Source organism: Camelus bactrianus, chromosome 9 (genome assembly GCF_048773025.1).
Source record: "Camelus bactrianus isolate YW-2024 breed Bactrian camel chromosome 9, ASM4877302v1, whole genome shotgun sequence".
NCBI classification, from domain to species: domain Eukaryota; kingdom Metazoa; phylum Chordata; class Mammalia; order Artiodactyla; family Camelidae; genus Camelus; species Camelus bactrianus.
The window spans coordinates 63,155,073-63,170,824 of NC_133547.1; the positions used below are offsets into that span (position 1 = coordinate 63,155,073).

Here is a 15,752-nt window from a genome sequence, read left to right on the forward strand (position 1 = left end):
GTCTATTAGGTCCTTCTTGGTCTGGGGAACAAAAGTTCATTTCAGCGTTCATCTTGGTTTCCATTTTCCTTAGAAGTAAGAGAGCGGTTAGGCAAGCCCTCATTTCTGCCGTTGGCCTGTGTGGGATGGAGGCTCACGGTGTGAACTCTGTCTTTCTGAAACAAAACGGCCACAAGGGAGTACCCGGGATGAGGCTGCATCTCTGGTATCTCGGGCTTGTTCTGGACAAGGGCAAACTCTGGAACATAAGCACCACCCCAAGAATGGATGTGGCAAGTGGGGGCCCTCTTCTGACAATGCCCCTACAGGTGGTGCCCCTCCAGGAGCCATGAGGGGCATGTAATGGGTGGAATAGGCCCCCACTCACTCATGTCCACCCAGCACCTCAGAATGTGATCTTCCTTGGAAATAGAATCTTTGCAAGTATAATGAGTTAAGAAGCTCAAGATGAAATCATCCTGGATTTAGCGTGGGCACTAACCCCAGTTATGGGTGTCCTGACGAGAAGAGAAGAGGACCCACAGAGGCACGGGAAGATGGCTGTGAGAAGATGGGAGCCACGTGACACAGCTACAAGCCAGAGATACCAAGGTTGCCAAGAACCCCCAGAAGCTAAGAGAAGGCCCGGAAGGGGTCCTTCCCGAGTCTCCAGAAGGAACCGTGCTGGCACTTTGGCTGTGTACATCTGACCCCTAGACCTGGGAGAGAGCACATTCATGTTATTTGAGGCCACGGAGTCTGCGCTGGCTTCTTACGGCAGCCCTAGGAAACTCACACAGGGCGGAGTTCTGGGGTCTCTGGCTCTGCTTTTCCTCTTCCCATGGTCGCAGAGCTTCCTCACACAGCATCTTCTCTGACGCGTGTATGCTGCAAAAGGCTGACGTCACACGGGTGAAAAGAACTGGGGCACAGACTGTGACATGTGTGGGAGTTAGAGGGATCGGGACACCGAACTCATGGCATCACGTTCCTTCCCTCCACTGAGAGACCTTTGCCTCCCTCCTCTGCCTTCCATCTGTGATCTTTCCTTCCTTTTAAAATTAGATCCAAAGGGGAAGAGATAGCAAAGAAACTAACAAGAGACTATTGGCGAGACCCAGGGGTCCAGAAACATCCTTGATTCAACAGCCTGACTCTGGCAGGTCCTGGAGCATCAGGGCTGTTCCTGCCCCTGATCACATGTCCTGTGGCTCTAGTAAATGAGAGCAATGCATCAGTTAGCTTTCACTGGGTAATAGGCCACCCCCAAACCTGGTGCCTTAAATAGCCAGCATTTACTTAGCTCATGATTCTATAGGTTGGTCACGATTCTTTGGGGACCACTGGGCAGTTCTGATCTTGGCTGGACTCCTCACCTGTCTGTGGTCAGGTGCCAGGTTGGCTGGAGGTAGATTGGTCTCTGGTGGCCTCATTATTTGATGGCTGGATGACTATGGCTTAGGGTCAAGAGGGTGACTGGGACGCTTGTCTCTAATCCAAAGCAGGCCGGGGGGGCTGTCACATGATCGTGGCCTAGGCCCTGTCCGGCACTTCCTCCACATTCTATTAATGAAAGCAAGTCACAAGACCAGCTCAGATTCAAGGAGGGGGAAAGAGACACTGTCTTAAAATCCAAGGAGCTGCTGAATCACATTACAGAGGGTGTGGTCACAGGAGGCGTAGAGAAATGGCATCACTTTTGCTAACAGTGTACCCCCAGCCAGCCCACTTCTTGGCCCCGGGCAGAGGCTCACTCAGCCTGAGGTCTCTGCTGCCCTTTGCTGTCCTCTCTGCCCAGGAAGCGTCTTACATTGAGAGGCGAGGACAGAATCCAGCTTTCGGTACCTATACATCCAGGCTGGACCCATAATATGTCGTTCCAGAAACATTCAGTTCACCAAACATTTATTCCAGCCCTACTCCAAGGCTGGGTACAGAGACCCACACAGGGAGGCAGGAGATCCTCAGGGTTAAGAGCTTGGACTCTGGAGTCGAACAGGTCTGGCTTTGAACCTCTGCTCTTACAGGCTAGGGCAAGTCACTGTCCTTTCCTAAGCCTGTTTTCTTATCAATAAAATGGGGGTGGTAATGTCTATGTTACAGAGAAGCTGCGAGGCCTGAATCAGGTACCCATGGTCAAGTGCTTATCGCAGCACCTGGTCCGAAATGGAAGGCCACTAAATGGTGCAATGATTTTTAATAATAAATGTGGGCTAAGGGAATGCAGAGATGAATGGAGGTCTGTGTAACTTTCAGCCAGATGTGCATAATTAATACTTCCTCCCTCCCCATCCTGGCCCAAATGAAATATACAAAAGGATCTAAGGAAACCCATTAGCCAGCGCTAACTTTCAAAATGAGAAACCTCACAGCCTTGGCCAGGGCTCCTTTGTGACTGGTGCACGGGATGGAGTAATAACACCCCAGTTGGCTTCTGGGCTCCAAATGCAAGCAGCACCCCTCACCGTGCTCACAAACCCCTCCTCCTCTTGCCGCGTGCGCCCCGTGCAAAACGGAGGTGCACCTGTGCCAGCGGCTGCCCAGAGGCATTTTTCCCTCGGTTGCCTGGACAATTTTGTTTCCACACCTGCAAACAGCCTTCCTCTTTTCCTTCTCTCCAACTCAAAGCTCGCCTTTGCTCTCCACGCTGCCTGCCTCCCGCGTGGAGTCAGCGGGGAGGGCAAGGAGAAAGCTGAGCTATTAGCCGCTCAGCTGGCCCTTCTCAGAGGCTGGAGCTGTTTTTAGCTCTGCCTCTCAGGCAGGCGGGCCTGGCCTGGAGGTCTGGGCCCAGCCTGGTAAATTAATAACAGCAGAAGACTGTCAGGGCCCCGGTAGCACCAGGAGAGGGGAGGAAATCTCCCTCTGAGCGCTGCTGGGTTGGAGGTGCTCTTTTTATTCTGTTGAAAACGAGAGTTTCTCCTTTAAACATGCATTGCCTTTGTCCAGACGCTCTTTGCCAAGCGACCCAGTGTAATTAAGACAACAATAAACTTCCCCCTCCGTATATTTTTAGTGGAAAATAAAAACACATTTTCTATTCTGAAACTGCATGCCTGCGCGAGAATGACGAGAACTTGGATGCTGCAGGTTTAAGCGGCGGTGGAGGGATTCTGAAACTTCCAAAGGACAGAAAAGGTTTTCTTAAAAGGCATTTGTAAGTTGAGGCTGCTCCCAGGAGCCTGGGCTGGGCAGAAGTTGGGGTGGTTGGTGTGCAGCAGGGAAGGTCTGCTTTTTAAGCAAGAGGGTCAGTTTCTGGGGGCAGATGGGCTCCAGGCTGATACAATCTGTTAGTAAAAATAACTCTGGATTTGGATCTAACAAAGACTATAAAAGAGAGGCTCAGAGACTTGTTTTCCAGCCTTGTGGGAGTCAGGGTGGTTTTAAATGAAGGGCAGATGTAGCCTGAGGCCAAAATCCACCTCCCCCCGTACTGCTGTAACCTTATTAAAGGATAAAAAGGAAAGGCGGGACTTTTATGGTAAGAAAGAAAGGGCTTGACAAGGCAGCTTCCCTGAGCCAAGAGAAGGGTTCTGGGGACACAGGGAAGGGAGGTGGGATCACTGTCTCTGCAGGGGACACTGGGGAGAGGGGAGGTGGGGGCCTTAGGCTTGTGCAGGGGCACAGTGATCCAACAGGCGAGGTCCGGGCAGGAGGAAGGGCAGGAGGGGGCTCCAGCTGGTGTGGCCCCTTAGGGCCTCCGGCAGGTCCCGTCAGCCCCCTGCCAGGCCAGTCCTCGCCCCACATCTCTGGCTGTCCTCACAGGACTGATGCTCGGCGACTGTACGAAAGGACACTGAAGTGGGGGCCCTGGCTTTCCGAGGTAGCACAGCACCTGGCACCTGGGAAGGGCTTGGCCCCTTATGGCTGGTGACAGAAAGCAAAAGCACAGGCTCCGTGCGGTGAAAGGGACTTTTTACCTTTGCGCCTTCCCAGGAGTGCGGGCTTCCCACACTTCAGGTCTGGGGAGCTAGCAGACTCTTGAACTGAGTTAGAACCTTCTCTACACCCGTGACTGTCTAGCAGCTCCCCTCCTCTGTCCACACCTGGGCTCAGGTGTTAGGACCAGGTGTGGGGCCGAGTGTCAGTGACTCCTCAGAAGTGGGGTCTGGGCAGGGAAACTGAGGCAGGGCACAAGAACGGCATCACAAGGGGCCTGGAGCAGAGAGGCCTGCTGCTTGGTGGGCCCAGGGTCGGCCCGGGGCTGCTGATGTGGGCTCTGCCCACAGGAAGGGTGAGGCCAAGGTGGAGGCCTGGGGGCCAAGAAGGAGGGGCCAGAGAGGCCTCCATTCAGGTCTGGAGGATGGGCGGTGGGGGTGTGTTTCATCCTCTCTGGCTTCAATTCTTTTTCATCCTCTCTGGCTTCAATTCTTCTGACACTCCCCTCTCTCCTCTGACTGGTCTGCCTCCAGGCTTTCGGGCTGCCATCTATTTTCCAGAAGGCCACCAGAGGGGTCTGTGTAAATCATGGCTATGGCCTTGCTACGTGCTCTCCCTCGAATCCCTCCCATGGCTCCCAACTACTTCCGGGACAGAGTCCAAGCTCTGAAATGCATTATGCTTTCAAAACCTCTGCACTCTCTCACGTGTGTTCTCACTCACCCCTCTATCCTGGGGCCTGGCCTACAGAACTTGGGGTCCCCCAGTTGGACCACTCACTGCACCGCATGTTTGCATATTGTCAATGCCCTGCCCCTATTCCCTCCATCTCCCTCCAGGGCACCTGCATCTGTGGTGGACAGTTCCATATCTCAGGTGGCTCTGGACCTCAAGAACGTGGGGTCACAGGAGGATGCTCTGCCTGCTTAAGAGTAGGCAAGCCATGGGGCTGGAGGGGTGAGGAGGGGAATGTTTTAGGGATCACCTGCAATCAGTGAGGAGCCGGAATTGGAGACTAAATATCCAGCCTCTAAGGGTTGCAAGGGGACAATTCCAAGGTGTGCTGTCCACAAGCTCCCGGCGGGGTCCTAGGGGGCTGTGTCCTGCCTCCACAGTGACCCACTTGTTAATGCCTCCCTCTCTCCCCTGCATGTTTGTCACCCCCACTTTGTATGTTGGAACCCTCCCCCTCCATGCGATGGGGTTAGGAGGTGGGGCTTGGGGAGATGATTAGGTTGTGGGATGGAGCCCCTATGAATGGGATTAGTGCCCTTGTAAGAGTCCTGAGAGAGCTTGCTCCCTCCCTCTGCTCTCTGCCACGTGAGAGGTTGGCATTCTGCAGCCTGGGAGCGAGTTCTTACCAGGCCCCAACCAGGCACCCTCACCTGGGACTTATAGCCTCCAGCACTGTGAGAAATCAGTTTCTGTTGTTCATAAACCGCTCCAGCTATGGTAATTTGTTGTAGCAGCCCGAGCTGACGACTGTCTTACTTCCCTGGATTACCTCCAAAGTCACCCCTCATACCCAAATTCTAATCTCAGGGTCTGCTTTTCGAGGGAACCCAAACCATGACGCATCTGCTGTTCCTTCTGCCCACTACGCTAACATCTCTGTTCCCTGGTTAACAGCTCAGGCTGTCCTGGGTCGGCTTCTCTGAAGTTAGCTGCCCTGCTCTGTGCTCCTGAGGCATCTGGCTCTGTCCTCTGGCTGACGTGCTGGTTGGTGTAACTTGTCCACTGTCGGTGTGGTCCAGGGTGTGGGGCCCCGAGCATCGGGGCTGTGCATTCACATCTGTGCATCCAGTGACTGGATAGTAGGGCGTCAGCAGATATGCGCTCGGGGTGTCGACATGACGGGCATTTGCTGGTGTTAGTGGTCTGGGCTTGGGAACAGCAGCAAATAGTGTTGTCTATGCCTTACATATTCTTCCTCCCTCAGCCAAAATACAGAAAAGATTTCTGTTTTGAATTATAGCTTGCATTTATTTGCATAGTGTGAAGGCTTCTCAGAGCTCTTTTATGTGAACCTGGGTTTCACCTAAACTCTGTGAGGAGCAGACAGCATTGCCCCATTTTACAGATAAGGCCTCAGAGGCATGGAGGCTAACTGGCTAGCTGAAGACAATAACCATGAAGGTGGAGATTATAGTCCACAGAGGTTAGGTAAATAGCCGAGAGGCTCACACCACAGAGCCAGCGGGAGGAATTAATTGGCCAGACTCCAGGCCTGGCTGTCTCCTGAATCCACACTCTCTCCCCTGACCAACTACACGGAGTGGGTGCCTGCTGCTGTCAGGCTCCATGTGGGAGGCCCACCCCACCCCTCCACTCCATTTCATTCTCACAACAATCCTCTGAGCTGGAGAGTGCAGCTCCATTTTTCAGAGGAGGAGACTGAGGTTCTGAGAGGTTCCAGGGACAGAGCCAAGCTCCCCCACAATGTCTGTCTGACTCTGCAGCCAGTGCTCTTTCTCTATAGCCAGCCCATATCTTTTTCCTCAAATTTCCCAGATTTTATGCCCCAAGGCAGACAGCACAGGGAGAGGATTATTTCAGAAATATGTCTGGCGGAGATTTAAGGGCAGGCACTACCCACAAACCTTGGGTGTCTGTGTCTGTGGGGCTGGAGATGCAAATGATGGGGCTGGACTGGCAGCGCTGGGGCAGCTGTTGGCTAGGGACCGGGGCTGGGCTCATGAATATCTTTGCCTCAGATTTATGAGGGCTTTGATGCAGAGTGAGGAGGAGGGAGAGGAGAGAGAGGAAGAGAAGATAAGGAAAGGAGAAGAGGTGGTAGAGGAGGAAATTCCGGCCCTTGGGCTAAGGGTGAGATCTCCCCTTCTCCTGCCAGCCTGCACCAGACCAGTCCCTTGCACTTTTTGAGAAACAACCCCACATATCTTCTCCTCTGGGAAGGTGGGCGATCAGGTGGAGAAGGCCAGACATTTGCCAAGTGAAGAAAGGCTTTTCATCATTTAAGCTCAAACAGCCTTGGCGCTTCCCTTCTCCCCCACCCCCGGCCCCACATCCCACCAGTCGCCAAGGCAAGTCTCCCTCTTGAATAGAATCTGTCCCCTTGGCTCCTTTCCACGTTGTCACTTGTCTGGACAGCTGGAGGAGCCTCCTTGCTGTCTCTTTGCTTCCATTCCTGTCCCAAACTCTGCCCCCCACACTGACCCCAGAGCGACCCCTTTACAAATGCACACGTGACCGGGTCATCCTCCTGCTTACACGCTTTTGCGGATTTCTGTAATAACAGAGTGCACTTACACAGTCACATGCAGGGAAACCAGCTGAAAAACAGAAGTCCTGGTTTACAGTGTTTGCTGATTGCCATGGGGCAAGGACTCCCGTGGTTTCAAGCTGTATGTCGGGTCTGGGGACACACAGTGGCTCTCCTCGAGTGGCCAGAGGTGGCTCTAGCACGTCCCTGCATAGCACAGATGAGGCGCCTGGCACCGCTTTAGGATTTTTATCTTTGTCTGCCTGGCCCGCCCTCCCCTCCTTTCTGTGTTTATCCAAGTTCTCCCCACTCCTCCATCCCACTCGTGGGCTCGCTTGCTCCAGAATGCCTCCTCACACCCACTCCTGTTGCTGTAATAGTTGGAAGGACTCCCACAGCACCTCATTGGCTATTTCTTCCTTCCAGGATCACAGGTCCCTTTCCTTGGGGAGGATGGTCCCTTCCAAGGGCCCAGCCACCACGTGCGCATTCTGGGTGTAATTAACTCTTGTCAGTAACCAGGCCATTCCAGGGGGTGTGGATTGAGCACCAAGCACAGAGTCAGGTTCAGTGTAACCGCCGGTGCGGGAAACAGAGTTGTCCCCCTTGAGCCTGGCCCTGGGGGACCAGAGAGCTGGCATTGGGTTTCCTGGGCTTCAGGGCATGGAGCCCATGTCAGCAGCTCCAGCACTTTGTGGTACCAGCAGCTGCTGTGTATCCTCCGCCCGAACCTGATCCTCCTCCTGGTTACGCCTTCCTCCTCATCTCAGTGGACGGAGGCCACTTATCCTGGTGAGCAGATGATGCGCCCATTCACGGGACATCAGAAAGGATTGAAGGGGAATTTTCAAGGTCAGGATGTACCCTTTCTATTGAGACTTCAGTTCTGCAGAGAAGGAAAGGGGGAACCTCGGCCACTTTTCCTGCTTAATCCCCTCAGGGGTAGAGGACGCCCCCCAGTCCTGCTTGAATCTGCCACCTGCTCCCTCAAGGCCAAAACGTCCCAGCTCCTGCTTCCTACCTTGAAAAGACTATTGCCCAGAGAAAATAAACATTTCCATTCAAGGAATCTATAAAATGTTTGTAAATGCCAGCATGGGGTACATTAAAAATGTGGTTTTTTTTTTCTTTTTGTAGGAACAAAAAATTGGGAATAACCTAAACATTCATCAGTACAGGATTGACTGAGTCAAGGGCAATCTAATTCTAAAACGCAACGAGATTTTCCGTTTTGAAAGTGTGGTAGACCCGATGATTTGGACGACAGCCCAGGATGTAAGTGGGGTAAGTGGGGTGACTGGTAACTTGGTGAGTCGGGGATATGGCAAGTTGCAGAGTGTTTCCGAAGTCCCACCGGAGCAGGAGCCGGGTCTCTTGTTCACCACTGTCTGAGGACACCTGGTGCAGAACCTGGCCTCAGGAAGTGCTTGATAAATGTGCCTATTATTACCGTTGTCAGCAGGCCGTAAATAAATGATGAACAAATCCTACTTTGTATAATCCTATGTAGAGGTGTAGAAAAAACTTGGAAGGAACCTCATGAAAACGTTAATAGAGCTTACCCGTTTGGAGCAGAATTAGCCAGGAGGGGATAAGATGCTCACTTAAAATATAAACATTGTTAGAATTTAGTATAAGTTTGTAGGACTTTTGTGATTAGAGTGAAAACCAAAAGAAGTGGGGAAGAGATCATTCAGAATCCTTCCCCTGCAAACACACTCACCTGTCTGCTCTTGAGGACATACTTGGGTCTTTCTGGCCTGGGTGCTAGTCCTGCTCTATTGATTCCTGTCTGGATAATACGAGCTCATCTCTCAGCAGGTGGGAGAGGGAACCACAAGTAGCAATGACGGTCAAGCGCTCAGTGCTACCCCAACCCACAGGGGTGGCTCCTAACCATCAGCTGCCTTCCCCCTTCCCTTGGAGTTTCATTCCCTGACTCCCCCACGTCCCTTTTTTCACTCCAGGACCTTTTCTGCAGTTCATCAGCGCTTCATGAGTTCCTAAAACATGATCAGGGATGAATTCTCAGGAAGATTCAGCCCAACCTTGTCATTTTGTGGCAACCAGGGCTCAGAGAGTTTAAGTGACTTGCCCAAAGTCACACAGCTTCAAAGTGGTAGAGAGGGTATTTGTACTGAGCTCCAAAGACAAGTGCTATCCCTGTACTGCACTGGCAGGGCCTTAATGTTTTGTCTTCCCAAGAAGACTCTTAGAGGTAGAGATGCCTTACTCCAAGACCCAAGAGGGAGGAGTTGCCAGTGGGGACTTTTAACAACTTGGCTGAGGCCACCCTGCCTAAGGTTCACTCCCTCTGGAGTGAGAAAGGAAGGGGCTGGGCTGGAAAAGCACACCCACATTTGTATGGACTCAGGGACTCCCCTCTCTCCTCCCCCCCTTCCCCCTCCCCGGCCAGTCCTCTCCAGTCACACACCTACCTGGGATGACCTCCCCACGAAGAGGTCTTCCTTGGTCATCACAAGTCTCAGAACCAGCCAGATAGGGGTTTAAAACTCTGCTGTAATTAGTTGTGTGCCTCGAGTTACCTAACTGCAAAATGGGGACAGTGAGACCTACCTGCCAGGTGCATGTTAAGAATTAGGGGAGACAACAATTAACAGCTGCCTGGTATGGGGTCTGGCATGCCACGGGCAGGCTGGTTGGATGGTAGACAAATCATTTTGTTCCTGGACCTGGAGACCACCTTCTACACGTGACTGGATAAAACAAGAAAGTAATGTTTCTGTCTCAAAGTCGGTGTAGTTGCCTTTTCACCATTCTGAAGGGCACTGAATATATGGGAGCAGGATAGTCGAGTGGTTAAAGCATAGTCTGATGAGCCTTAGAGCCCTGGGTTCGAGTCCCAGATCCACAATTTTCCAATCAGCTGACCTCAGGCAAGCACCTGGAATTCATGAGTCTCCATTTCCTCATCTGTAAATTCAGGCTAGTATTAACATCTGCCTGTTGTGAATATTAATGGGATGAAGGATGGAAAGCACTTTGCCCAATGCCTGGTATATGGTAAATACCAGTAAACGTCAGCTTCTTTGAGTATTTTATCCTTGTTATTGTTATTACTATTAAGCTGCTGTAGTTCTTCATGCTGTTCACCAAATATTTTCTGTTGACCTCTGGGCAAATGGTGGGATTATACTTCTCTGACCTGTTAAGGTTAGGTGGGAACTCTGACTTACCTGGGGCTCATGAAATGTAAGGGGAGGTATGTGTGTCACTCTGGGCGGGAATTTTAAGGGCTAGTGTGTGATTTGCTGCCTTCCCTTCTCCTGCCCTGAACATACAGTACAAATGACAAAATCTTTGTTGAGGTGAGCCGCTGAAAGTGGGGGCTAGTTGTTACAGCTGCATACCTTGGCCTCTTCTGACCAATACACATAAGCAGACCCCAGCATGGGTGATAAATGGCCTTCTGCTTTGTCTTGCAAAGGCGGAGAAGAGAGAGGCAGAGGAGTTCGTACAGTCCCTCATGTGAAGGGTTTTTTCCCAAAGGAGTGATTAAAGCTGGTGGGCTGGCATCCTCCTCCCTCCGACTGGAAGAACTGGGATGCCTGTGGGAGGCTGGCTGGTCAGATTGGGGACCAGATTGCAGCTGTGCATTTCCTCTTCGGAACCAACTGGTCCTCTGCCTGAACTTCTCCAGCAATTTCTCTGCCAAGAGCAGGCTGTTTGTGCTTCTTGCTGTGTTAACTTCCCAGTGACTTCCTGGGATCACTGCTCACAAGGATTGATTGGTTGGTTTAGAGCTTTTTTTTAATTGCAGTATAGTCAATGTACAATTCTGTATCAATTTTTGGTGTATGAGGATTTAAAAACTGCACTGCCTTAAGGCAGACCTGGGAAAACTCCCCTGTGTTTGCTCCCCGCCCAATCCACCAGCAGGCTTCCTGGGCAAGGCCACCAAAGGAGGGCCCTGGCCTGAAATACCGCCCCCTGGGGACCCTCTGAATCCCTGTGCCAGGGATCCTAGGAGAAGATGGTTTAAAACCCGGGGGCCCTGGACAGCTCTCCACGTGTAATTCCTGGGAAGAGGAGGGCTGTGACTTCCGTCCATCAGTGGGTTCTCAATCGAGAGCCAGCCCCCTGCAGTCCCATTCTGAGGAAGGGGAGGGACTGTGTCCTGCCAGAAGAAACGTTCACCATCTGGTCCGCATGGCCACGTGCTAGAGAATTGTCTTCAGTGTTTGAACAGCAGAGATTCAGAGCAAGGCTGGGGAGATGTGTTATAATGTTCATGGGGGATGGGATGCAAATGGCCGGACACCCCAGAACCTCAGTGTGCCCCTTGAGAACTGGGAAAGTATTCTTATTTTTTAAATATCACTGCCTTTCACGATTTTTGAGCCCAGAGGCCTCTAACTGAGCTTCCTGATGATTTCTTCCTTGAGTTTTAAATTTAAAAAAAATTTTTAAGTAAAATTGTTACGGTCTTAGCTTCAAAGACGACCTGATTAGCTATGAACCACAGGCTTCCTGGCCTTCCCCCTGCGGGCCTAGAGTTTTCAGGTTGGTGGGGCAGGGCTGTGGGCGTGCCAGGGCATGGATTTTCTCTCTGGGAAGGCAAGAAGGCAGCAAGCTTGGCTTAACAAGGCAAACCACAGAAGCTGGTTACTTTCATGCAAAACCCATTAATGGGGGCCTACTTAGAGTTTTGTGTGGTGCTGGTGATGGGGGAACAGAGGCATAGCTATTAGCTGGCCACCAGAGAGGCACAGAAGGAGGCAAATAAAGTCAGTTGCAGGGGAGCGTAGAGGAAAGGTCCCCAAAACGGCTTGGGGTGTGACTGGTCAAGGAGAAGCATTTGAACAGATCTATAAAAGTATTTTGGAGACCTGAGGTATAGAAAGAGCTCATGGACATTTCAGCAGAGGAGGCAGTGTGGTCAAAGACAGACAGATGAAAAGTTTGGGGCTGTGGAGAAGATGCTGGTGGAAAAGGGGTGTGCCTGAGACTGGGAGTTGGCAGGGGCAGATGGGAAAGGCTTGAAACACCAAGAGGGATGTTGATGTTGTCAAGTCTGCGGTTTGGAAAGACCTCCTGTTTGAATAGCCCCAGTGATGGGAGACTCACTACCTCTGTGGCAGCCCATTCCACTTTCAGCTCTGACTTATAAAAAGTCCTTCCTGGGAGCAAGCCAGTGCCTGTTGGCCTTGGAGGTACGTGAAGGACCAGTCTAGGCCGTGCTTGGTCCTTCCATCCTTGTTTTTTGTCCTCGTTAGAGCAATAGACATTTGGCTTTTGGACCAGCATGATAACTTCCTTTTCCCATGACCATTACGAAGTTTAGACATGTGCCCAGAACCTCCAGGACTTTCAGTTAATGACTGACGTTGGCCTGCTCTAAGGAACATCATCTGAATTCATCTCCACAGTTCTTCCCTGGTGGCTCAGAACTTGGGGGATTGGGGTTCAACAGTCCTGACTGTGAATCTCATCTCGGCTGCTCTGTAGCTTCCTGACCTTGAGCACGTGGCTTCGCTCTCCAAGTTCAGCCACCTCAGCCTGCCACGGGGGGGCCTGTAAATGACAGTAACACCTCCCGATCACTCCACTCTGGTTAAGAGGCCTCTCTCTTCCCAGGCTGCTGAGATGGAGTTTGGGAAGATCCCTCGGCAGTGCAGTCATTGAGACGCTTCTGGGGCCCCTGACCCCTTTCCGATCACCTTACTTCCCTGATGCTCAATTTAAGTGTTTTCTGACTAACAAAGGCTGCTGGAGGAAGATTTACTCCTGTCTCTGTAAATGTATCTGCTTAAGGGCTGATCTCTCCACTCCATTTCTGTTGGTTTGGGATACAAATGCAGTATGCATTTTGTAGCTGCCTCGATACGTTTTTAGACACAATATTTTAACAGTACATTCTCTGTCCTGCCTCTCTAATTGTCTTTGGGAGGCCCTGGGATTTGCTTTTCTTGAGCCTTTGGCTCTGTGATCCTCTAAATCTTGAGTGTCCAGTGGGGTCAGCCTGCCTGGCTGCGAGCCTTACCAGGAATCTGAAACTACCCAGTGTCAAAGAAGGCAGTCTCCCCAGATCACCCAGTTCACCCACTCCTGTCTCAGCCTGGAGGTAAAGACCCAGAGAGCAGGGCTGGGGGGACTTGTCTAAAGTCACAGGGCAAATAGGTGGCAGAGGTGGGGGGACAGCTCCCCTCCCTATACCCCACGTCCTTCTCTATCTGGGGATCTGGGGCCCCGTGAAGCAGCCTGAGTGTTAGAAGCATTTGTTCGTCGGGACAACACACACATTCCAGGCCTGCACACCCTCCTGTAGGTCACAGCCGCCATTACTGGCCCAGTTCCAGACTCAGCCTTATTCACGCTCAGGATGCCTGATCTGCAAACACCCAGTTTCAAAGCCAATCGAACAGACGTTTCCTGAATTCCATCCTTCCCCGGTGCCTGTTCCTGGCCGAGGGGGAGGTCGTGCTGTGAGAACACCCAGGAAGCTTCCCAGGAAGACAGGGTTCCAGCAGCTGTGATTTGGGGAACTAGAGCTATAACCCCCGACACTCCCCAATCCCCCAAGTCTCCACTAGCAGCCTGGCCCCACCCTGGGCCTGGGGAAGATGTAGTCTGTTCCACAGTTTTCCTAAGAAGGAAACGATCTTGAGTGCTGCCATAACCAATGACCACAAACTCAGTGGCTCAAAACAATACAAAGTTATCCTCAGTTCTGGAAGTCAGGGGCTCAGAGAGTCTTTGGGGCTGAGGGTCAACATGTTGGCGAGGTCGTTCCTTCTGGAGGCTCAGGGAAGGAATCCACTTCCTTGCTGTTCCACCTTCTGGAGTCCTCCTGCCTCCTTTGGCTTGTGGCCTCCTTCTTCAAAGCCGGGCACTTAGCATCCTCTTTCTCTGAATCTTCTGTGCTCACTTGGCTTTCTTTTCTGTGTCAAATCTCCCTCTCCTTCCCTCTATATGGATATTTGTGGTTTTATCTAGAATTCACTTGGATAATCCAAGATAATCTCCCATCTCAAAATCCTTAGTTTAGTTACATCTGCAAAGTCCCTTTTGCTGTGTGAGGGAACATTCACAGGGTCCAGAGCTTAGGATGTAGCTGCTGTTGGAGACCATCACGCAGGCTGCGACAGTCAATGTCCCACCCATTATACAGACTTGGAACCTGAGGCCGAGAAAGGTGAAGTAGTACCAGAAATTGAGGTCTCAGATACTTGCTCCTTCATCCCAGGGTCAGGGTTTGTTGAGGTCCTTTTGGGATCTGTAGGCTGCTCTTCAAAAGTGAATAATCTGACACTTTCTCACATTGGTGGGTCATTTTCTGGGGATGGGGGATCATTTCATTCCTCCTTCCAAATCTCAGACAAATTCCCCCTGTTTCCCACATCAATAAACTGAAGCTAGTAACACCTACCTACTGACCTGGTTGGCTTTCCAGGAGGATTGCAATAATGAGAATTATTATTGCCCCTCGAGCACTTCTCTGGTGATCACTTAATGCAACCTCCCTCCCTCCCTCCTCCCTTCCTCCCTTCCTTCCAGTGTAACTGAGGCTTTCCCAGCTGCTGTGAGTATTGGGTGCTAATGACTCACAGCTGCCCCCATTCTCTGCAGACTTGTGCTCAGTCAGACAGGAGCTTCCCAATGAGCAGCTGCCCCGGCTGCGGGCTCCATTGACTGACTGACTGACCGGGGCACCCGGGGCTGGTCTCCTTCTGCGAGGTGGGACCGACTTTTGGTGCAACCCATGCTCCAGAGCTGCCCGCGGGAGCAGGCTAGCCTCTGCGCGAGGTCACATCCTTCTCAGCTCCTGCTCCGTCCTGCTTCCCTCACTGCCCGCATCCCGAGAGCCCTCCCCTCTGACTCAGGGCATCCCCATCCCGCCACGGGCTCTGCTTCTTGGGAACCCACCCTAAGTCACTTTCTCAGAAGAGACTTTATTTTCTTCTCTCTCTTCCTTGCTAGAAAGTCAGGAGAGCATCACTTCATGGAAACCAAGTCAGGAGAGTTTCTGTAGGAGGAGAGGCTGGCAGCATCGGGCGAGGGAAGCAGTTGCAAGATCAGGACCAAAGCTCATTGGCCTTGGCATTGAGAAGGTTGACTGGTGCCCTCCTGTCTAACTGAATATCAAATTACAGTTAAATTTCACCTTCCTTCTTATTTGTGGGTCTATAAATCTTGTGAAAACAATCTTTCGTGGCAGAGAAATGCCAGGCAAGTCAGTCCTCCTGCCTTAGCCTTGGTTTCCCTATCTGCAAAGGACCTGGATGGTCTATCTGAGATTTTATAATTCTAAGAATGTATCCACCTTCTGCACATAAGAACAGTAAGAACAGTCCCACTTACCAAGCCTTTGCTACATGCCCTGGCACAGAGCTGAGCAGAGGATGTGAGGCATCTCCTTCCTTCCTCACCATCACCCTGTGAGATAGAAAGTATCTTTCCCCCTTTTATTGCTTCATCAATTTGTCTATGTCCCTCATGGGTTCATATCTCCAGGCTGGACCTCGCCCCTTGAACCAGGGGGCTTTAGTCTCTTCAGTCTCTGTTTCTCCTAACCCTGTCTTAGCTCAGGCTACTATAACAAAATACCATAGAAAGGAGGGCTTAAACAACAGCAGTTTATTTCTCACAGTTGTGGAGGCTGGAAGTTCTGAGTTCAAGATGCCAGCATGATGCATGAAAGCTCTCTTCCTGG

At 51.6% G+C, this 15,752-nt stretch overlaps 1 long non-coding RNA gene across 2 annotated transcripts in view; it reads left to right on the forward strand.

Moving 5' to 3' along the window:
* The window catches only part of LOC123618951 (uncharacterized), a 132,141-nt gene that overhangs the window by 73,795 nt on the left and 42,594 nt on the right, over nucleotides 1–15,752 (forward strand). The window contains exons 1-2 of one of the 2 annotated variants that reach the window (XR_012509416.1): nucleotides 3,037–3,133; nucleotides 8,216–8,362. This is a non-coding gene — a long non-coding RNA (uncharacterized LOC123618951). Of the gene's footprint in view, nucleotides 1–3,036; nucleotides 3,134–8,215; nucleotides 8,363–15,752 lie in introns of those variants that run through there. The other variant, XR_006727448.2, reaches the window with a different exon arrangement.